This window comes from Columba livia, chromosome 5, assembly GCF_036013475.1.
Source record: "Columba livia isolate bColLiv1 breed racing homer chromosome 5, bColLiv1.pat.W.v2, whole genome shotgun sequence".
NCBI classification, from domain to species: Eukaryota; Metazoa; Chordata; class Aves; order Columbiformes; family Columbidae; genus Columba; species Columba livia.
In genome coordinates, this window is record NC_088606.1 from 51,473,824 (window position 1) to 51,496,452 (window position 22,629).

Genomic DNA, 22,629 nt, shown 5'->3' on the forward strand with positions numbered 1-22,629 from the left:
AAGCAATCTGGAATAATAGGCAGTAGCTAAGATCAAGGAAATTGGAATAGGTGAACATTCGAGGGGCACTATCACTTTGAATTTGCGTTTTAACTGATTAAGAAAACTATGTGATAGTAAAGGACAGTTTAACAGTAGAACTTTTCTTTTTTAAGTATTAGATTTTTTTTATCTTTTATGCCAGGTCTTTTAGAAAGATGTAAGTTACAATACCAAGATAATTCTCAGGCCTATTCTTTCTTCTTTGTTTTTCTTCATTATGTCTTTCTTGCTGAAATGTCTTCTCAGTTATTTTTTATTAAATGGTATACATTACCAAAAAAAAAAAATTGTGTTAGTTTGCTGCACAGAAAAAAATGGCTAAATATGCCAAACAAATTAACTCAAGAATGAAAGAGAAGACAATAAGACAGATTTTAAAATCACAAACAAAATAATATATCTTGTCTACTTTCTCCTGGTCAATAATCTTAGTAATTACAGGAACAGGTTTTTAACTTTCTTGGGATAATGTGATTTTCAGATAGATGCAGTTCTTTTAAAATGTCTTGGCCTACTTGGAGGTCAGTAGAAGTTAAATCTGGAGGATATTATAGATAAGCACTTGAGACAGATCCTGGGCTAGAATACTAAACTTTAGCTTGGAAAAACACTGTCAGAAATCTACCACCAAATAACAGAGAAAACCCTTCTTCAGGTAAATCAAAATTTGTGTAGTACAGGGCAATGAGCAAATTACTGCTAGTGTGGCAAATCAGAATAACTGAAAACTACTGTGGCAAACTTTAGGTTTTATTCCATGTATATCCTTAACCTGTGAACCTGACTTGTTTGCATGTCTTATGGGAATGATTGGAGACAGCAGGATTTTAAAACTAGATGGAGGTTATATTACAAATTTCCAACACCAGGGAATTGCATTTCCCAAGGCACTTGTTGAAGCAGGAAGAGTGATGCTGTGCACTCCCTCTTCTTACAAAGGAGACCAGCGAGACCTAAACAGGTAGTAATTTCTGTGTAGCATGGATTGTTTCTGTAGGAATCAAATAGATTAGAGGGACATAAATAGACGCAGGTCACTTTAGTCTACTGATTCCAGCATGGACAAAAATGCATATGACCCTTTGGAGGCATGAAGTTAACTAAGACTTAGAATAATGGGTAGAAGCATTGGCCTGTCAAGTCCAGTATATTGATTAAGAGTTCTTATTGTTATCTCTTTATCCTATGGATACCTCATTCAGTTTTGTCCCTTCCTTAGACAGCTTTTTTGGTTTTTAGTTCTCTCATGGGATTGTTTTATGAAGTGATTTTCTCCACTGAGCATGCTAGCACACTTGTTAGGATTTGATATATGTAAGCCACGTATTTTATTATGGTGGATGTGTTCACATAGGATTCTTATTGATTTTCTTGTGTTCTAGTCAATGATGAAGTGAAGCGATAATGAAGCATGTACGTGCCTGGTTTGTTTTCTTTACCTCTGCTGTGACTTGGACATGCCATTGTAATTTTTTTTAGATATGCCAAGTGCAGTGGAGAAGTAATCTTACTCTCAAGTAAAGCAATGTAGGATTACAGGAATAACTGCTGTTAGCTGCTGTATTTGTCTTTTGTAGCTAACTCCTGTGTGCCGAGAATCCTCTTCAGTTTTTCCTTTTATGTCATGCAAAGGTGGCTTTAGATCTTTGTTGACAAAGGGCTTATTCCTGTTTCCAGTGAAGCCAGTGCTAAAATTCACATTGGTCTAGGGGAAGGTTAGAGACAACTGTGTAGAAGAAATGCCATCAGATTATGAAACAATGTCAGAACACATTAGTTTTTACATGGGGGACAAAGTATTGCTTATCTACCTGCTGATATTTCTGAAGGATTCTTGTCATTATGGCATTAAGATGATAGCATCCAGAGAATATGTTAGAAACTTGTACTACCCAACCTGTTGATGAAAAGTGTCTTTTATCCACACTGCAAAAATTAGAATACGTGCAACGTAATTGTACAGATGTACACTGTGTATGCCCAGTAAGGCAGAATTGCCTGTACAAGGCAATTGCTATCTGCTGCTTATCAAATAATGTTGTCATGAAAGTTGGTGAGAATTTTCAGTCCAGTGATTTACTCTTCTTCACCTGTTCTCTGAGGATGATTAACTTCAGATTTGTGTAGTATGTATGTATAAAACAAATGCTCATTTGTGGAGCACATTTTCAGCCTCTTAGATGCAAGAAAGTGCTAACGTGTTCAAATGACAGGGTTAAATTCCCTTCAGCATTTGCTTAAAACTGCGTGGCCATTAATCATTCATTTCTTGCTTTTCTGATGTTGTGGAGATTCCAAATAAATTTCCTGTTTTGATGGAAAGCATCACTTTAAAGCCTGATTTAAAAATAGAAAATAAAGTTGGAAACATTCACGTCCCATTGGTTGAAAGTACAGTCTCACAGAGGAAGGTGAAATCCCACAGTGTAAATGTGGATATATAGCAGGCTGGAGGTGTAACACCCTCTGTCACCAAAGGCAGAATCATGTGATGAACTTGTATTTATTTGAATTCTCTAAGAGGATGCCTTACCTAGTATATTAGTGAGCACATTTCCATTGAAGTAATAATGACACAGCTAATGACTTTAAAATATTTTCAGAGTCTAAAGAAAAATTTGTCTAAATCTGGAAAAAGAAAAATATATTTTGACCAATGGAAACTCATAAATTGTCTGGAAAAAACAAAACCCACTAGGACAATGCAAGGAGAGTGACTGTATGTTATTGCCTTCTTGAGGATTGTGCCATTATCCTGAAATGTTGACAATGCAGTTCTGCTCCAGGTGAGTCAGTACTAGGTTCATCAAGCAGCAGAACTTAAGAAATGTCCTCTTCCACTTGGTCACTGAAGGCCGGGCTTTACACTTCCTGCCTTTCTTGAACTCTGTCTCTCTTTTTTTTTTTTTTCTTTCGCTTTTATTTCTTTGTTCTGTATCTGAAACTTAAAAACAAAAATAATAAAAATTAACAAGTCTTTTATTTCCTGGTGAACAGAGATTGCGTCTTTCCTCCCAGGGCTTGCTCAGGGTCAGTAACAATTCTGCAAGAATGATTTATTGACTTCTCTACTCTGACCAGAATTCACACTGTCACCAAAGGGCCTGTAGTCCCTAGACACCAGCTTGGCCTTCTCAGTCAATCTGCCAGAGAGATGGCTTTAGTTACATAGCAATTAAAAGACTTATTTTGTGGTGAGTAACTAAAGGGAAGTGGGAGGGCAGAGAGAGAAAGGTTAACAGACTGAGGCAGAAGTAGTATAGACGACTAATTCTGTGCTCATATAGAAGTCTCTTCTCCCTGCTGCTAATTTTCCAGTTTTACTTTGTATATGCCTCTTGGTTTATTGAACCATGTTTGGGAAACTTGGAGGCTTTATGAAAAGTGTTAAGATTACTGGACTAAAAATGTGACAGATTTACTTCGTAGCATCTTAAACCTGGTTTAATGAGGGATCAAGGCCTATGTGATCGTGAGCAATTTTGCCATCCTCGGTTGTCTCCCATCTTTTTCCCCTTACAGCTGTGGGCCTGTTGGTCAGTTTAAGCCAAGTTTGACAAGAAAGGTAATGGCCTCCACTGTGCAGAAAGGGGAAGCCCTTAGTGCACTGCTGAGAAAACACCTTCACAGGTACAACCTTAACTAAGCACTAGAGACTGCAAGTAAAAAAAAGCTCTGTTGTGAAAATTGTAACTTAAAGGTAAGTTGAGCTTTGCACCTCATTGGAAAACAACTGGCACACAAAACTGTAGGAGACCTCATGACTTCATTTTCTTCTGGTCCTACTTGTTTTGTGATCAGTCAGCTGCTTAACATCTCTGGTAAAGAACTGTCCCTGTGGAAATTAGTGCAATGTCTACGTGAATATCAAGGGCATTTCATTAATACAGTTGTTGGAACCAAGCTCATGCAGAATCAAAGCATTAGGCCTCTCCTTGTTTTGCCTTTGTGGTGTTTTGGAGAATTAATGTCTTCTCATGCTGTAGTCTTCTGCACTGTGATATGCTGGGGAGGGAACAATACTTTTTGGATGGCTGGTTAAAATTACGTGCTTTTTTCTCTGCTTATTGCTTTGCTGTCTAGTTGCTTGATTACTGTTGTATTGCATGACGGACTCCAGGCCTTCAGGTCTTACAGAACTGCCATTCTAGCAGCACTTTGTGAATTACACTAGGTAAGAGGTGCTGGCATTATGAATTTTACTTTGTTTGGCTGCAGGGGTGGATTGTATCGGGGAATATCTTATTCAGAAGACCTGAGTATATCCCTTTCTTATTGAGAGTGCAGCCAGTTTTAAAAAAAGTTTTGAAGGACACTTGCAGATGTATTTTTTTTAGCTATAGCTTCCTTTCCCAACTGACTTCCCATGGTGAACAACTGGTGTGGAAACTCTGTACTACAGTGGTACTGTGGGAACTGAAATGTGAGTCAAGCCCTATTTTGCTAGATTCAATAAGTGCATAAATGTTTTTATTCCCAACAGATATGATAAAGAAAATAATTATAAACATTGTTGGATATGTTGATCACAAAGGGATTAAATGACAGCTTAGACTTTCCAAGGAAGTCTGTGACATAGCTGTGAGCTGAACTCCAGATTTCTGCATCTCTCCATAGTGTTTTAATGACCAGATCCTACAATTATTTTACTAGGGAAGTGTTAATCACTCTGGTGTCTGTGTGCCAGACTGGCTTTAGTGTCATACGTAGACTAGAAAGTAGGTCTTTTTCTTACTAAATCCTCTCTGTCAAATAAAATTTTGGCAGAACTTAATGCCCAAGTATATTTGAGATTTATAGCAAATAATGAAGTCAGTATGAGTTTCTCCTGCCTTAGTTTGCCAATGCATCTTAGTTTGTTCATTGCTGGAGCAAATGGGTCCCATGTCAGAGTTGAAGGCTGTTCTGCCTGTCTGAGAGAATTTCATGTGAGGCAGGCAAAGATCCCGAGGGCCAGTTTAAGAGAACCAACTTAATTTAATGTGCATACTAATCTGAATTTGAAATAACTCTTATAAGCTTTGTTGTTGTTGTTTTTTTCCCACAAAGTTCTTAGTGATATGTCCATTTATTTCACATTTATTAAATCACAGTAAGCACAGTATAAAAAAAGTTCATGGCAAAGAGGAAAGTTAGTGGCATTATAAATTAGAAGCCTTGGATAAAAATGTTAACCGTTTTTACTTATTGTCATTGAACCCAAATTGAATTTTTAGTCAACTTACAATATTGTCATTAAATCCAATTTGAATATTTTGTCACAACAAATATTAAAATAAAAAAAAAGCTTTTGCTGAAGAGGTTGGCAGCCAGTTTTGCAGATTTTGGGAACCTTCCTGATAAGAGATGAGGGCTGCATCCTGTCGTGAGAGCATCACTGTAATTTACCACGTGTAGCAAGGAGACTATGTTGTCAGACCTGAAATACCGTCTGGAGTAAGATCACATTCAGGATGTTTCCAATTTTCTTGAAGCTGCTTAATATACATTAAAGTCCCTTGGGAACTGGAAATCTCCAAAGCTCTTTTTTTCCCCTCCTGGATCCAGTGGAAAGGCACCTCCCTGCTCTGGATGTATTTATTGCTCTGAAGCCCCCCATATGTGTATGATGCAGGAGTTCCAGAGGTAGCAAGATGTTGAGTCTTGGGAATCCTGATCCAGTGGCTGCACCAAATGCTATGTGTCTATAAACATGAACATTCATGTTGGCTTCACCATGTCCTTCTATGCCATGGAGTCTGTCAACGTATATTTAACTCTGTGTGTAACTATAAAGAAAGAATCGAGATTCTGGTCTCTGCTTCTATTCTGGTCCTTTCAAAGACTGTGTCCACATGGCTAAAAGACTGTCACTCCCCAAATTGGCACCAAGTTCAGCTAAATGTTTTGTTTTTCATTTGAGGCGAATCTGTCAGAGTTATATGTTGGAGCAGCTCTGTAAACTGAGGTTTTTTGGAAGGGAACTGAAGAGTAAGCAGCACTCTGGGGGCGTGATTTGACCTGAAATGAAAAACAAATTGCTTAAAAAACACAAAAACCACAAAAATCTTCACACCCCAGAAAAAACCCCACCCCACCCCCCAACAAAACAAAACAAAAAACAAAGCAAAACAAACAAACAAAAAACAACTAACCCCCACCAAATTAATTCCTTTATGAGAATAGAATAAGTCAGAACATTCTTCAGAATTTTTGTTGAAAAAGCTTCTAGCAGATACAACCAAGAATTGCTCAAAATAAGCTTTAAAACTCACAAAGTAGCACATAAACTGAGAGCCAAACTTTCAGGGTAGTTTATTAGTGATGTCTTGTAATTAATTAATGGATCGTTGTTCAGTTGAGGTGTCTGATGTAGATGTTGCTGCCAGAGATGCCCTCACCTTTTCCAACTACTCTGGGTCAACATCTGAGTGCTGCTTTATTTTCTGGTCTAACAGCTAGGTATCTGTGTCTGCATTTCAGGTGTGTTAATGTGTATTATACATGCCCCTAAAAAATCAGCAATTTTTTCATTTTCAGGCTTGGACTAAAAAAGTTGGTAGCTAACCCTGCTGGAGATGACAAAGAATTGGTGTTATCGAAAAAGCCTGTGGGTTGATGCAGATGGTGGTTCTTATTCCAGTTCACATATAGCTTGATTTGCCGTGGAGAGAAAGATAGTAATTGGCCCAAAATTAAGCAGGTTTTGTTGCTTGTTAATGCTTGTTTATTCCTTTTTTCTAAAGGAATGCATGGGCCCTTAATATGGACATTATTCAGGTCTTCATTTACACTCAGCCAAAAAAAAGGCAGGGCTGGGGGTAGAATCAAGGGGCAATTAAAGGATCAATTCTGATCAAACCAGACTTACTTAAAACCAAAACCAGAAAAGCTCAACTTTGGACCTGTGAAAAGTACTGTTTCTCTTGTTATCACTTTTCTAACTTCTGTAAACGCAAACGTACCCATCTTGTGGTTTCTCTGTAGCTTCTGTCACTGCAGCTTCACCATCAGGTAAGATGCAAGGCAAAATTTCTCAAAGGGACCATCTAACTTACTGATAAAACGGTGAAGTTTATTTAGAAAAAAAAAAAAAAAAGATATTTCAGGTTAATCCTGGAAGTGGGTGATGATCATCTCAAGTTTCCTATTATTATGTTAAGGTTTCATCTGGACTCATCAGATTTTAATTCATTGCAAATATAGTTTTGACTTCTTTGGACAGTGGATATGACCATTAGTGAATTCTGTGCTTTTATGAAACTCGTGCTTCTCTGAATTAGTAGATGGTGGAAGAGAGCAAGGTCTTTAATTTGTTATAAATTTTACTCTGTATGTGTGTCAATTATATATTGTGTGTCAATTATAATCTTAAAATGTAAAGGAGTGTTGGCAGTAAATGATAAGAAATGTCAAGGAAAGGGCAGAAGTGGGGAAGGGATTTTAACATGCTGGTATCATGCTCTGTCCTCTTTTTGATAAGCTGTAATGACAGTGGCTGTCAAAGCTGTCAGGGTACGGAAGGGCCCTTCTTGAGACGTATCTCTCTGTTATCGACAGGCAAGGAGAAATGTCTGCATGTGCCTGTACACGCGTATGTGGAGGGATAGAGTTTGATCCCTTTTATTCTGGATCAGAAGAAAAGATGAAATGTTAAGTAATATTCTGATTCTCATTGGTAACCACTGTATTTTCTTAAAGTCTTTGCGGTATGCATGGTCATTTCTTTTGCACCTGTGGTATAATATTAGGGAGATCATGTAATTATAAATAAGTTAATGAATATCCGTTTTGTTTATATTGTGTAAATGTATGTCTATGATAATCCATAGCTGTGATGTATGTTTTAGTCCAGAGGGATTTTAGTTAACTGCAAGGCTTTCTAAGAAAGGGATGAATAGAACCTTTGCTTTCAATGTCTTTCCCAGAACTGCTGCAGTAGAATGTTCCAAATTCAGGTACTGTCAGGTTTCTAACTTAATCTAAGAGTGGGCAAGTTTTAGCATGGAAACATGCTCAATACCCTGTCTTTATGTTATTTCCCAGCTTCATGAGACACTTGTTAATTAATTGAGACACTGAAATAAAAGTAAGTGCTCATAATGTAATTGTATTTGGGCTGAGGCCTTTGGGTAAATTTGAGGTAAATGAGAGATGGAATTATTGACAAAATCTTGAATTTTTTAATTGGCTGTATTTGCCAGTTCCCTGCTACATCCATGCCCTGCCTTTTGGTGGGGCAGTGTCCTTTGCTCTCTCGCTTTGAGGATAATACTAAAATGTTCTCTGCTGACGTAACTCCATGGAACTGACAGAATTTGCAGTAACAGTTGGATCTTTTATTTTTCAGTAATGTCAGTGAAATCATCTTGCTAATCTTGAGTTTAAGCTTGTAGTCACTATGTGAGTTTAACTTCGGTTGTGCCAACATGAGTCTTGCCAGAGTAGACAAAATGAATCTCAGAAGCACATAATCGGCATATGAATAGAGATTTAGAGAACATGAGATGAGTGTACCAGACCTGTGGGGAGAAATATTGCTTTAATTTTAAAAATAAATACAAATAAAGAAGCAAATGGAACAGAGAGCTATTTTATTTTCCCGTTCTGGTGACTCCAGTAGTGTACAATTTTTCTTTTAAAATGTTTATTCAGAAATATATCTGATACAATACGTTATCCATTCTTCTTACAGGTTAAGAACCATATACAGATGTTAAAGAACAGTATACCTGCAGTTTGGCAGCATTTGGATTCAGGTTCACTAGTACAAACCCATCTGAAGCATTCTGATTGATGGCTGATTAGTCATGTAATTTCCAGCACTTTGTATGAATAGGCTCAGGTTTTTTCAGTGACTGCTGTTGCCTTTCCATTGTATCTTGGAGCCCTAGGCATAAAATTGCTGTGAAGAAAACATAGAAGCTAAAGTATAATGGCAATACTGCTCACCTGGGTTGCAAAAGTAGCAAGTTTAGCCCTCGAACTACCAAATCATTCTTCAGAAACCTTGGAATTTTGACTCTAATCCTTTGGAAATATCTCCCTTAATTCAACTCTCTATTATTTCTGCCGTTTGACAGGTGCTGAAATGGCTGGATGGCAAGACTATAGACTAGAACGCATGAGAGATTATGCTGTAGCTAAACTTGTGTGATGGAAGATACTTGTGTTTACAAAAGTGGTTTGCCAGGTCCTTTGGGAAGTACAATTTCTGTTTTTGCAGCAATGAATGACTTCAGCTCTGTAGGCCAGAGAAAATACAAATGCAGAGAATCACAGTGAGGCCCATAGTGCAGGAGAGTGACTCAACAGTTGCTTAAGAAATTAGAAACAGGATTTCACTCTGCAATGATTTCCATGCACATTTCTTTGTTTTTCTGGAAAGTCTTTTGGGCAGCTGCCCTCCAGAGTGGAACCACTCAGGCTGTGAAGTATTGAGTGCAATCTTCACGTTGCTGTAACCTGGAGGGCACAGGGAATGGAGAGAGCTCCTTGTCATCTCCTCTTCTGTAAGGTAACACTGGACTGGCAAAACAAGGATTCCTGCTGCTTATTCTGTAGCCTAGCCAGCCATCTTCTGCCTGCTGAAACACAACAGCTGCTGTACATCCAGGGTGTTCATACTCCTGCTGCTGCTGAACAGTACAGCATGCTACGCGAGAGCTTGAGGAAGTGTTTAGGCCCCCTTCACTTAGCCCTCCTTCCTGCATTTACATGACCTGCATATGTAGAGGTGAAGATCCCTACATTGAGCATGCAAAGGGTTTGGGGCCTTGCTAAACATTAGGGGTAGGACATGTGTCTAAGAATATGGTGGATGCTTTGCTGTATGTGCCTAGTTCAGAATGTTGTTACATCTCAAATCTGGAGTCCAAAGGCTTGGCGAGTGCATTTTACTTTTCATTTTCTGCAGCCGATTAATATCTGATGAATCCAAATACTACACATGTTTCTTGGCACTGCAGAGATTGGTGGAGCCGAAGGCTTTTGTCTGTGAATTCTGGCCTTGCTACTGCTGTTGATGTAGGTGCTGTAAAAAAGTAATAGGTGCCTGTAGTCCTGCAAGCACAGTGGTTTAGAGTTTATACAAACAAAGCTCTAAAACAATGCTGATGTAAGTAGATGATTTTAGAGGATGTAACTAAAGGTTACTGAAAGTATCAGATTACACAGGTGTTTAATGAACTAAGGATGTGTGCTGGAGATTATGAGTCAAAAGGCATCACCTGTCACTTGGAATGCAGCTTCTGAATCCTAGAGACGGCATGATTCTTATTGATATGAAACTTAACATTGAATCCCCTCTCTTTTAAGGGTGCATTCCAAGATCTTTGATTTGGTTCTAAAATTTTGGTTTATGTTTGAGGGGACAATGGATGCCTTATTGCTTACAGATTTATTGGCAAGCACTAACACGTGACACAGCTCTTGTGAGGTGGTATCGAAAGTGGAAGCTTTAGAAGGCCAAGTGACCAGCTTTTAACCATTAGCTTCAGTGTCCCTTTTTGGCAGAGACCTTCAGTTGGTCTTTCTTCTGTGGAGGTAGCAACTGTGCTGACACCTAAAGGTTTGATCTGTAGACCTGTGAAATCAGTGGCTCTCAGGGGCAGTGATGTACGATCAGGGTCTGAAATGGCAATTCCTTTCCTTACTGGAAGTGTCACCATGTCACCCTCTGCTATAGGGCAAAACATGGGCATCCTCAGCCTACTACTTGGTTGCTGAGTAAAAGAAACAGGACTGTCTTTCTGTTTTGCATTTGGTTTGTGTTTACTAAAATCAGTACTGTACACCTGTAGTTTGGAAATTAACACTTTGGTTCCTTTTAATAACAGAGAACATCTATCTGAATCTATAATTTAGATTTTATTTAGCAAACATTTACTTTTCCCTCTGCCCTATTCCTGTTTTGTTGTCACAGATGGTACCAGGCTAAGGATGAAGAAGAAATGGTGAGTTATCGATTAGTTAGCCTGGGGCAGATTAGTGAATTAAAATGTGTGTGTGGAAAAAAAGATAGTTACACCAATACTTTCTACATTTATTAAAATAACAGGTTTTATTGGGCTGAATATGTCTACACTGGTGTTTGTACAACTAGCTATGCTGGAGAGAGATGAGTGGCTGCCTCTGTGTTCCCATATTCTGTTCATTAACTCATTACAGTTTAACATGGCTTTTGTTACAGTGCTGGTTGTGGTATTTTGATATGGCATAGGGGTGGAAAATGGGCAAGTACAAACACTCAAAGAAAGTGTCCTCAACACTCAGCTAATGCAGCCATAGAAGGATGAGAAGGGAGAGTGTTTGCAGCCTCTTCTGCAGTTTATGACATAATTTGTTGGAGAAAAAAAGATTTTCTTGCTCCCCATTTGAGAGATAGGGAAATAAATGGGGGAGATAATAGCTCATTGTTTCCTGCTCTTTGAATAACATTTCTCTATTGTCTTAAAGCCTCAGTGGAGTGAACAGAACACAGTGGGCTTTGTTGAAAGAAAAGCACTTGTGCCCCATGTCACCAAGAGAGCTACAGTGGAAATGCTAATTTGGTGGCACTGAAAGTGTGTGAGGTAGAGCCAATGGGCTAAATATGAGATCCTCAGCATCAGCTATTTACAACCTTTGGTTTCCTGTCCTGGGTGAACAGCCTGGTTTACAGAAACATCAATTTTTGTGCCTTGTCATTTCACCAATTGCATCATGCAGGCAGATTTCAAATGCCTTAAGAGTAACCATAGTAACTGCAGGTCATTTAAATAAGCTGAAAGAAAAGGAATTCCCTCCCTTGGAAAACCCTTCAGTCAAACAGGCTCCAAAGGTACAGCAAGATTTGGATTCTCCTCTGCTGCAAACTGGCACTTCTCCACCGGGTTCTAGTAAGGTTCTGTAGATTTGCACAGGTTGATCTCATTCTAAAAGTATCTACAGGGCAAATCAGTGTAAGTGGGTGTAGCTTCCACAGGACGGCAGAGCTGTGGGTGCTGGCACAAGGACGGATTTGTGTCTTTGTGTGTATGCCTGCCTGTCTGCTCAGGCAAGCACGGATGTGCCCGCTCATTCCCTTCTCCGCTCCCGAAAAATGTCCTGTTTGTTATCTGACACAGAACGACTATTGCTGTTGTGCTCTTATTAGCAGAACGATGTCAAAGCCTCTAGTTTCACTTCAACACAGTTTCTGTAGTCAGTTTTGGATGGGTTATAAATCTAATCTTAAATGTTCTGAATCAGAATCGTAATGAAACTGGGTAGACTCAATTCCAAGTGCAACATGATATACTTGGTATCATTCAATACCACGTTATCCATGCAGAAACACAAGAAATAAGTCAGGTTTGAACTGTCTTTTTGTTGTGACAATGAGAAAAATCTAGATTTCCCTGTCATTCGTAACCTAAACTTACCCTTACCTACAGTTCTTACATTTTGCCTGTTCCCTTTGTTTACTGAACTGAAAATCAGGGTGCTGTATTGTTATGGAGGCCTGAATATTTTATTGAGAAGACTCCTCCATCCGCTCACTTATTGATTCATTGAATAATTCTCCCAGATTCATGCTTACATTGGTTTCAGTGAAACATGGTGCTGGCGATGCTAAATATCAGAGATTCTTATTATTTCTTCTGTAGGCATCTCTTCTTTACTCTGAGTTTACAATGCAAGAGTATAAATGCATTTAATTTAGATTAATCATTTAATTACTAACTTTTCTAAAAAAAAGAAGGACTAAGCTAGATAAGTAGGCAATTGTTGCTAACTCCTAAGCTGAATGCACTGATGAATTGGCTATGTACTGACTGGACATACTGGTGTCTGTGCCGCTTGTTAAGAAAACTGTTTTATCTGCAAGAACACTTTAATTTTCTTGTCTGGCATAAGTGAGAATTAAAATCTAGGGTAAATTTTGAGTCTATTTATAGATTTAATAGCAAAGAATATCTTAAAACATCTCTTATTCAAGGCTAGTATTTTAAATCTTTGTGATTTTAAGTTATTAAACTTCCAAAAACCAATTTTTTAATAGAGCGTGATTAAGAAACAGATTTAAGTACTGGCTATTAGAATCTTATCATTTGGCCTTATAGTCTTAGCATTTTCTGTTCTTTGGAGACATTCAGGCACTTTTTGAGGGGCTAATGCTTAATGCTTGTTACATACCCACACTGGAATACAGGCTTTCTCATCCTTTGTTGGGTTAACCCAGACGCAAGTTGGATGTTGACTGAATTGTGTATTACTCTCTCTCTTTTGAATTTGGTCATCAGCAAAATAGTATGCATTTTTATTGTGCATAATTCTTTCCCAAAATTCTTCTAATGAATGATTCCCTAAACAACTTCCATGATCACACTTTCAGACATTTTTCCTGCCTGTGTGGTCTTAACCAACTATGTCTTTTGAGGGCTGTTGTCAGTAGTACATTCTTGCAAGAGCGGGATTTCTCCTGGCTGTTTGACTTTAGTACAACGTCAGAGATCAATAGTCTCTGTGTGGCAGTGTGCTGAACAGGCACATTTGGGAGTCATCCCAGGAAGAAGGAGGTAAAGCTCCCTGACCTTGTGCAGACAGGGAAGGAAGTGGAGGTGACATTTATACCTCTTGGCAAGGAAGTGAGAATAAAAAAGAAAGGTAATATGTCTTTGGGACATCTTTATCAACAGTTACAGGAACCCTGCGTTTGGGTCTCCTTTTTCCTGTGTTAAATAATATTTCCATATTTCTAGCTGTGTAGCTCCCTTTGCCACTTCAAAAGTTTGCTCAGTTTGTCATCAGGTTATCTTTTGGGGTTCTTTGTTCCATGTATTAGAATTTTCATCATGTAAACTTTTTTTCCATAACCTACTTGGAAAAAAGTATTTGTATAGTTTCAGATTTTCAACTGTGAAATGTTACCAGCAGCACCTACTAAAATGAATGCTTTTGCATTCTATCCTCTGTTTTATAAGAAGTTCAAGACAGAATAATTAATCTTTCAGTAGGGTACTTAAGTATAATTATTCAGTGCTGGGTCCCCTCCCTTCCCTCTCAAATTCAGTGGTCTGACTTAATCTAGGGAAAACTGAAGTAAAGTACCAGATCTGAGCTTGGCTACAGCTTCTCTGGAATCTAGAAATCCTAATCTACAGCCATCGGTCTCAACTGATAGTGTTTCATTGACTTCAATGGTTGTTGGAGCAGGCAAAGACAAGCTAGCAAGGTGCTATTTGGCAGTGGTGGGAGCCTGGAGTTAGTTATAGCCTGGACTGTTGTATAAGCACTGAAGATTTTTGGGATTATGAAGAGATTTCGTAGTTTTGAGAAGCAGAGAGCAAGTAACATTTCCTCTACCATATTTATTAGGAGGGTGCCTCATAGAGCCATGATAGCTTGAGAGCTGAGGTGATGTTGAACTATTTCAGTTGACATTTAGAGAATTCAAATCCATCTCCAGTCTCTTCCTTCTGAAGGGTGGCTTTATATTTCTCACTAATAGCTGCCATCAAGTGCTGCTTCTCTGGACTGCTGGAGGCTGGCCAGTTGTGGAGCCAAAACATTACATGAAGAACTTCTTGAAGAAGTATCTATACAATGGGTAGCAATATAGATATACTGTGCACATTTTGACAGAAATAAAACCACACGTTTACGCTTCCAATCTCTGATTTTTTTATGGCAGTGATTTACAACCCTATTCACACTTGGCAGTCCAAGGTCTGGAGAATAATATCAAGCCATCTGCTTGTGCCTCTGTGGGGCTGCTTGTAGCTGTGATCCTGTGTTCCAAATACATCAGTGGAACTCGCATGCTGGATATCTTGTGGCGTATCTTGGATCTGTTGTTTTATTTATTTTTTTTCCTTTTGCCTGCAGGATGGTAGCAGATGTGCAGGATACACATGTGGTTTTTGTATGATTGGCTATGCTGTAAATAGTTGAAATTACAATCTGTGATATTTTTGGCTTTTCTGGGTATATAGTCTGAGAAAATGGGGAAGGGGCCTTCGAGGAAAGGCTGGCATGCACTAGAAGCAAGATAAAATCTTTTGATAGAGAACAAAAAAGCTGTTTCCCATAAATAGTTTTTGAGCTAATTGTCTTGCTAATTCTTCTCTTGAAAACACATTCCTCTCTTACCGGTATCATACTTGGGTACTATGGAAACTAATTTGGGGCTTAACTGACTTTAGATTGAATTCTTTACTATGGATACTATGCATACCGCTTCACAGCAAAAAGTTCAGATGTGCCCTACCATGGAAAGCCTCTCTGTGTTTTTTCTCTTTTTCTCCTCTCTCCTGTGGCTACTCTGTGAGGACTGATGCTGTTCTTCGATGAGTATCTTCAGACAAGAAGATAAAGACAGACTGTACTGAAAGTTGTTCACATGCGGGGTTGCATATCAAGTTTAATTCTTACCACGCTTCCACAAACTGGTGAGATGTGTTATCTTTGGGATTAAGTTTTCCTGTGCAAGGTCTGTGCCAAGGAGTATGCTGTTTTGCAAAACCTGAGAAATACCCTTTTCAGACCCTGTTGGTGAAGGTGCAGTTACAAAATGGTAATGCTGAGGTTCTTAACTGGAGAACACTGCTGGCATTGCTGCAAACTTCATTTTTAAGCTATGTGTGGTTACTCCTTTTGGCTCCAAGCTGTAGAGAGTAGGTTAGATGGGAGTAATAATCAGGAGGTGATGGGTCTGCAATGCGATAGTTAATAAAAGAGAGAAATGGGCAGATCATATAAACCCCTGATTTCTGGTCGTTGATGTGGTTATACCATGTAATCTGGCTGCTTTTAATTATTCATTATGTTGGAAAGGTTTACAGTAATAGACAAAATGACAGCATCTGGAGCATAGATTGTGGAGCCATTCTGAACTGAGGCATGTGCAGGAATTTCCTCTTCATTTTACCTGCTTGTGTTTCTCCACTTAATGAAGATTCGGTCTGTAGTGTCCCAAATGTATCTCGTGTTACTCATTCATAACAAACTGTATAAATGAACACCTGGCAAGGAGAATATTCCTTGAAGGACTGTAGACAAGAGCAGGAAATTTATTTTGGGATTATTATTGTTATGCCTTCAGTATGTCTAAAATTACTTGGAAAAAAAATCTGTCGGAAGTGAAGAGAGAATTGCAGTGGCAATAACTGGTCCTATTCAAGGTCGAAAGGTGTATTATTTTTGAAAGTGCATTTTATTTTTAGGAGTAGTTTCTAGTGCATACATGTTGCACTATTTATATTTCTAAAACTGGAATGCAGTTTTCCTGTTTGACAATTGTACATGCAATCTGAGATCCCACAGTGAAACTTGTCATATTTGTATGGTTTTTTATATGGCAGGTAGGTTTGAATTCAAGTGGCTTCTGTTTCAGATGTAGATACTGTGCACATGTCAGAGGCACAATGCATTTGGAAGGGTTATGCCGACCGAGTTTCACTTAACATTTGTGTGATGCAGAAATTTTGGTTGTTGCCTAAGTTTACTCTGTTTTTATGCAAAATCTTCAGGCTAGACCTGCAAGGCTAAACTGTTCAGTTTTGGATACTGAGCTTAGTGGGTCTTGTTCTCTGTCAGAAAACTATTCTGTTCTGTTCCTTCTTGATGTCTTGCTCTGTAAATGTGACAGTCTGTTTAATAAATATAGAAGGAGCTGCTTTTAGAGAATCCATCTGTTTCCAGGTATGCAGATATTGGATAGGAAAGTAAGGATCATGATGAAGAGAGGCCAAGCAGAGACTTGGAACAGATCTTCAGGATCTTGCAATACGGACAGCGAGCCCAGCTTCCCAAACTTGCTTCTGGAAAGAGATTGGATGGAGAAATCAGGCAGGACTTCAGTTGCCTATCTGCAATCGGTGCTGGTGGGATGGTTGGTCCTGTGGGGAACCTCCATCTCCCTGCAGAGCTGCTCCACAGCCCTACGTGATGTGTTATTCCAGTAGGGAGCTTGACTAGAAGTAAGCATTTGGAAGCAGCTCAAAATCATTCCTCACATCTGTGTGCGTGCTTTGGCACACACGGCAACATGCTGACCATAATCCTGTATTAGTGATATTGCCAACCATTCCCCACAGCAACAGACACTGATGTCACAACTAGAAGATTATGACCTCTTAAGAGATCTGGCAGCAGAGAAGAGGCCAGATTAATAGGGCACGTAGATGAGGAGAGAGAAAATTCTTTATTAAAGCCTAAATCTTTATATAAATTTTATTGTCTCTTTCACAGAAGAGTTGACAACAAACTCAGACAAGCAGCTGATGTGATTTTTTTTAAATTTATTTTTGAAAGTCGTGTCATGGAATCTATACGTATGTGTATTGATCTCACTCCCTTCCTCTCCAAACAAGTTAATCACTCTGGGCTTTCTTCTGTATTAGAAAACTTTTTCTTCTGTGGATTCATGGGGCTCCTTGCTTTGTTCATTTGGTGTATTAATAAATGCTCTATTTAAGGGCCAGGTGGTGAGGAATATGTAGTCCACATTTGGGTGGGTGGAGCAATCCACAAGTTTTCTTTCATATAAACTGTATGTTTCAAGTTAATACGAGAACAGCTACCTTGGGGTATAGTGCTAGTTGCTGGGGAAATCCCATCCATTTATATAATATTGTATTATAACTGTAAAGATTATACTTTTTTTTTTTTTTTTTGGTAGCTTTATATTTCTGTGTGTATGTATGCATGTATCATCTCCCTTCAAGATCCTCCCTTATTTCCAGTCCAGTAGTTTAATCTGATCAATGCTTCCTCAAATGTTGCAGGTCAGGAAAGGTGTATAGTACGTGTTGCTCTCTGGAAATTAAATCTGAACTTGCTGCATCTGTGACATATCTGCGAAACCCTTCTGAGTAACTCTGCTTCTTTACCAGTGTAATTGAGGGAAGTATTTGACTACCTATGCAATTTTTTTAAAGCTCCTGAAGGAGTAAGATATCAATTCTTATTGAAAGGCAGTGGCCATAGGGTGCTTAATTTTCTTAAACTGATCTTAAAAAAATCTTAACCCTGTGTGAATATTAACATTTGGGTAGGAAATAGGGGTGAATTTGTAATCCTCAGTAAAAGAGATTTGATTCAAAACATACCACAGGGAGAAAGAAAAATGGAATAACATACTTTGGTACAAATTGGTAAAGTTTTGTGGACTTAGTGGAGCTGCAGTGGTTTATATCCTCAGCTGTTTGGCTTAGTAAGTTTAGTTTTAAAATTAAAGTATGTTCCCCACTGAGGCTCTTTACAAATTATGAGGAGATCAAGCAGACAGGAAGTACAAAGAGAGGAGGAGAAGGAGAAAAATAAGAAAATATGTACTGGTATTTTTCAGACATTAGAATTGCCTCCTGTGCTCTTGGCTGGAAAAAATTAAAAAGGAGAAAACAATAAAGCTCTGAAAACTTTTTCAGTATAGGATGTGAGGTCCCAGAGGTTGGTCTTCAGGTTTTCTGGGATTTTAGAAATACAGTGGTCTGATTTTGTAGCTAAAATGCAGAATTACAACTAGTTTACTGCACACTCATTTCCCACCTCTGTGTTTTTTTTTTCTTTGGCTTTCTGCATGTCACTCATTGTGATGTTGTACTGCTGGTTCTTCTGCTAGAAGGATTTGCGCTGCCAGGGTTTGCATCATGATTTGGTTTCTGTTACTAATTTCTTTATTTAATTAATTATTTAAATGCATTGGCACAGTGCTACTTTGGGATTTCCATCCTCAATTATGTAAATAGTTCTGCTAGACCATTTGACTGTCATTGTGCTTCCAGATGTGTCAAAACCTGCTCCTTAGACTCTCATAGTTACCAGTCAACCCTGTGCTAACTCTGCTTCCAGATTGGTTGCATGGAAGTAGCCAACCAGCGATGGCTATGTACAGTGAATGTTGGGATAGATACACTACTTATGAAAGTATTATACTTGTATACTTATAAAAGTATTATACATTATTTATAAAAGTATTAACTTACATGGCTAAATCAACAACACATTAATCAGTTTAACCATATGATTTTATTACCTATATTTCTTCTTTTTTTTTCATTTTCTCCCTGATGTTTATTTTAGTTTCTTGCTGACTTGTTTAAAATTACTGATGTTTTTATGAATGTTTCTTAGAACTTGTTCTTGCCTTTTAACTTCTTCTTTTTTTTTTTTTTTCGTTTTTTTCCTTTTAATATGCTTTACAAGCACAAATTAGGCTATTAAGTTGTCCTGGAATCAGTGCTTGTAGACAAAGATGAGACAAATTCACGTTCAGCAACAGCTTTTAGCTGAAATATGTTCACAAGATGTATTGCCCCTGCACATCAGAAGAAAAAAATGATTCCTTGCATCTGACTCAGTCATGCCTAACAAAGCAAAATAGATCACATCTTAGGTTTGGAATGTCAAATCACAGGAAACAAAAATAATGAGAAAAAGTACTGAATGGGCAATAAGCTTCTAAAAATTACAGGATGCAGACAAGAAGGGTGAACTTCGCGCAATGTCTTAGCTGTTCTGAGTTGTTCACTCAGGTCTGTTTGCAAGAGGCTGGTGTGTGCCTGGTGGATTAGGGGGTTTAAGAGGCTTCAGACTCTCTGGAGGTCTGTTATCTCATGCAGGCAGCTCTCTGCTTCGTGTACCTGCATGAAACCCAGCTGCTGTCATGGCATGATCACATTAATAAAGGGTGCCAGTAGAGCAGGAGAAACACTAACTTAACATCTGCAAGGAGCCAAATGGAAAACAAACCAGAAAATGGGAATGGAGGACCAAGCAGGGTAGAGGTCTGCCCTTCTCTTTGCAGTTTGCCTGCGTAGCCCTTGAAGCCCTTGATGCTCTACATTGCTTTGCGTATTCCCTTGTTACATCTGCAGAACTCTAGGGGCAGCAGTGGGAAACCCTGCATTGCTCATGTCCTGTGAGTAAACAGTGGGTTCGAACTGCTAGTATTTTTGACCTATTTTTTGATATTTATTTCTTTGAAACGACTAAACAACTCTGAAATAAAACTACTTTGACTTCTCCAAGCTGTGAGCACTGAACTGGTTAAAAAGGGAAACAAGCTAAAAGCTCTGTTTCCTTTGCCTGAAAATCCACTGATGCAGGATGAAATTAAAGGCTATAAATAGCTCCTGTCCCTTTAGCTTCATCATACCAGCTTTGGCTGTGCGCAAGGATTAGAAGAAGACAGAATGGATTTCTGTGTGGCGTCAACAAGAGTCAAGGATTATGCCCACTGTGCACATCGTATTGTTCATTTCTCACAGGCCCTTGCAGGGAAATTAAATCCCTTCTGATGCTCAAGGTGCAGGGAGCAGAGTCGGCTTTGAGCAGGACACGTGCATTGCAAAGCAATTTTACACAGTAGCACTTAGCTTCCCATGGGTCTGCAGCATCAAGCCCTGACTTCCTTTTCATACAGGCAGATGACCTAGCACAGATCACAGCAGCAGGGGCTGGGCCTTTCCAGGCTTTGAGCTGGAGCTAACATCAGTGAAGTTCATTGCTACAGAACACCTCTTGAAAATGAGTTGCTGGTTCCTCATTTAATCATTCATTCGCTCTGTTCCCTTCTCTCATGCAAATCCTCTGTTGTGTGAGTGACTAGTGTTGGGTGACAGAAGGATTTCACAGAGTTACCTGCAAATAGACCCTTGTGATATGCATAAGGCTCTTGAAGAAAGGATGTAATTTCTTTCCTTAGAGGAGCATTCAAGGTTGCCACAACCTTAGTGGTGTGAAAAGTTATTGCATCTTTTCTTTCTTCTCCACTTGCGTTTTCCCTCCTGCATCGTGTGTGTAGTTGGAAGACATTTGTTTCAAAAAGAAGGGTAAATTTCTCTTTATTAAAAAGTAGAAGTGTTGAGTAACAGTATTTGTCTGAAAGGTGGATGTAAAAAGAAACAGCTCCTTTTTGGAGCAGTTTACAAAACTTACTTTTTCAGATTCCTGTCCTGTGAGATGTGGAAGCCCAATTGCTTGCAATGGTAGGTTTAGATGAGGTCTGATAGTGCAAAGCATCTTTCAGAATTGAATCCTCAGCTGCATATATATTTAGAGCTGTATAATTACAAGTACTATTAATATCTCTGAATCAAGTATGATAATTTCAGTGGAGAGAAAGGCAAGACAGTAGTTACTTTGGACTGCCACTTATTACTTTATGAATAATAGCAGGTGTCTTTGCTTTGGACATTTAAATAAGAAAATAGTGTAGTAATTTTTACTAGCTGGTAGCAAGATTTTATCTACATGTTATCTTGTCCATATCATAAATATACCTTGGGACCGCTAACAGTATGACTTGGTTGTGGCAACACTAATTCTTCCACTAAGATGTCCGCAAGTCAGCATTATGGCAACATGAGAACTTGTCCCAGTACTTAAACCTCCCCCAAAAGCCTCCCTAAGAAGAAAACTGATTGAGGATGTAGAATTTGCAGTAGCCACAGAAAGTAGGCAAAAAAAAAAAAAAAAAAAAGAATAAAGCAATTTTATTATTAAGTCTTGTAGATACATCTGGTATTACAGCATGTATGTTTTTACCTGCTGTTTCAAACAGCTAACAGCAAGAAAGATTGATCCTTTTTCTGATCTTGTAGTCCTGTTGACCCCATCAGCTGATCTGGTGGACACCATATGTCCATCTCCTACTGTAGCACTAAGGAGAAGAGCATCAATCCTCTGGGAATTCAGTAGGTAGAAGGAAAAACCCCATCCCTTCCTATGCTTTGAAGCCTAAACAGATGTGTTCTACCCATTGGACTGTGAACCTATCACTTTTGCAGAAATGTGATTTTTATTTTTTTCTTGTTGAAATCATTAGATACTGTGGTGTTTGGACTTTTTTCAGTGAGACAGTACATGCAAGTCTGATTAAGAGAGGACTCATTGACTGGTAGATCTCAAGGTCATTCAGTCAATTCTCTAACACTTTTATTTTAATTTTTTTTTTAGGCACATCCATTGTAGCTGTCCAGTTATAAGTGTTTATCAGTAATTGCTTTTAAAACATGACAATAAATAACAAACAGGAAAACAAGAAATGCAGAATTAAGGTTATATGTTAGAAGAGCCAGAACAGCTACTCAAATTCTGCCTTGAATTAGCAATGAGAAAAGTTATGAGGCTTCAGCTACTTTGTTCATTTGTTCACATTTAATGTCACTGAAGACAAGTAAAACAAAAAGCCTTGATTTGGACTCCCTAGTTACTATGAAGAAGTTGGAAAGGCTGCTGGGTGCAGCTATTCCTTATGATCAGGCTGTGTTCCCTCTCCTGTTGCCTTTGAAAATGGAAGCTTACTAGAGTCCTGCTGACCTGCTCTCTATGATACAGCTTCTCAGTGCAGTGCAGATTCATAAAAATAGTAACCTGGCCAACAGCTCCAGCTTCATTCACTTGCATTGAGGCAGTGCTCAAAGAGACTCCAGTGATGCATATTTGACTCTAATTTGGTTCTGTCAAGGATGGCTGCTATTAAACAGCTCTTTTGCCAGTGATGTAAAAAGCTTTTATGGGTCCAAACCTCCTGCAGTTTGTAGTTTAGAAGTTCTAGTGATTAGACGTTTGTGAATGTTTTTGTTGTAATATATTTACTGATTACTTTTCCTCATGTGTGAGCTAAATAACATTTTATCT

The 22,629-nt window shown here is 38.6% G+C and overlaps 1 protein-coding gene and 1 long non-coding RNA gene across 26 annotated transcripts in view; both read left to right on the forward strand.

The window, feature by feature from the left end:
• The window catches only part of LOC135579606 (uncharacterized), a 65,729-nt gene extending 44,253 nt beyond the window's left edge, over positions 1-21,476 (forward strand). Inside the window, exon 2 of the long non-coding RNA XR_010473060.1 lies at positions 1-21,476. This exon is cut by the window's left edge and continues 24,083 nt beyond it. This is a non-coding gene — a long non-coding RNA (uncharacterized LOC135579606).
• The window catches only part of BRSK2 (BR serine/threonine kinase 2), a 318,684-nt gene that overhangs the window by 56,365 nt on the left and 239,690 nt on the right, over positions 1-22,629 (forward strand). The window lies entirely within an intron of this gene.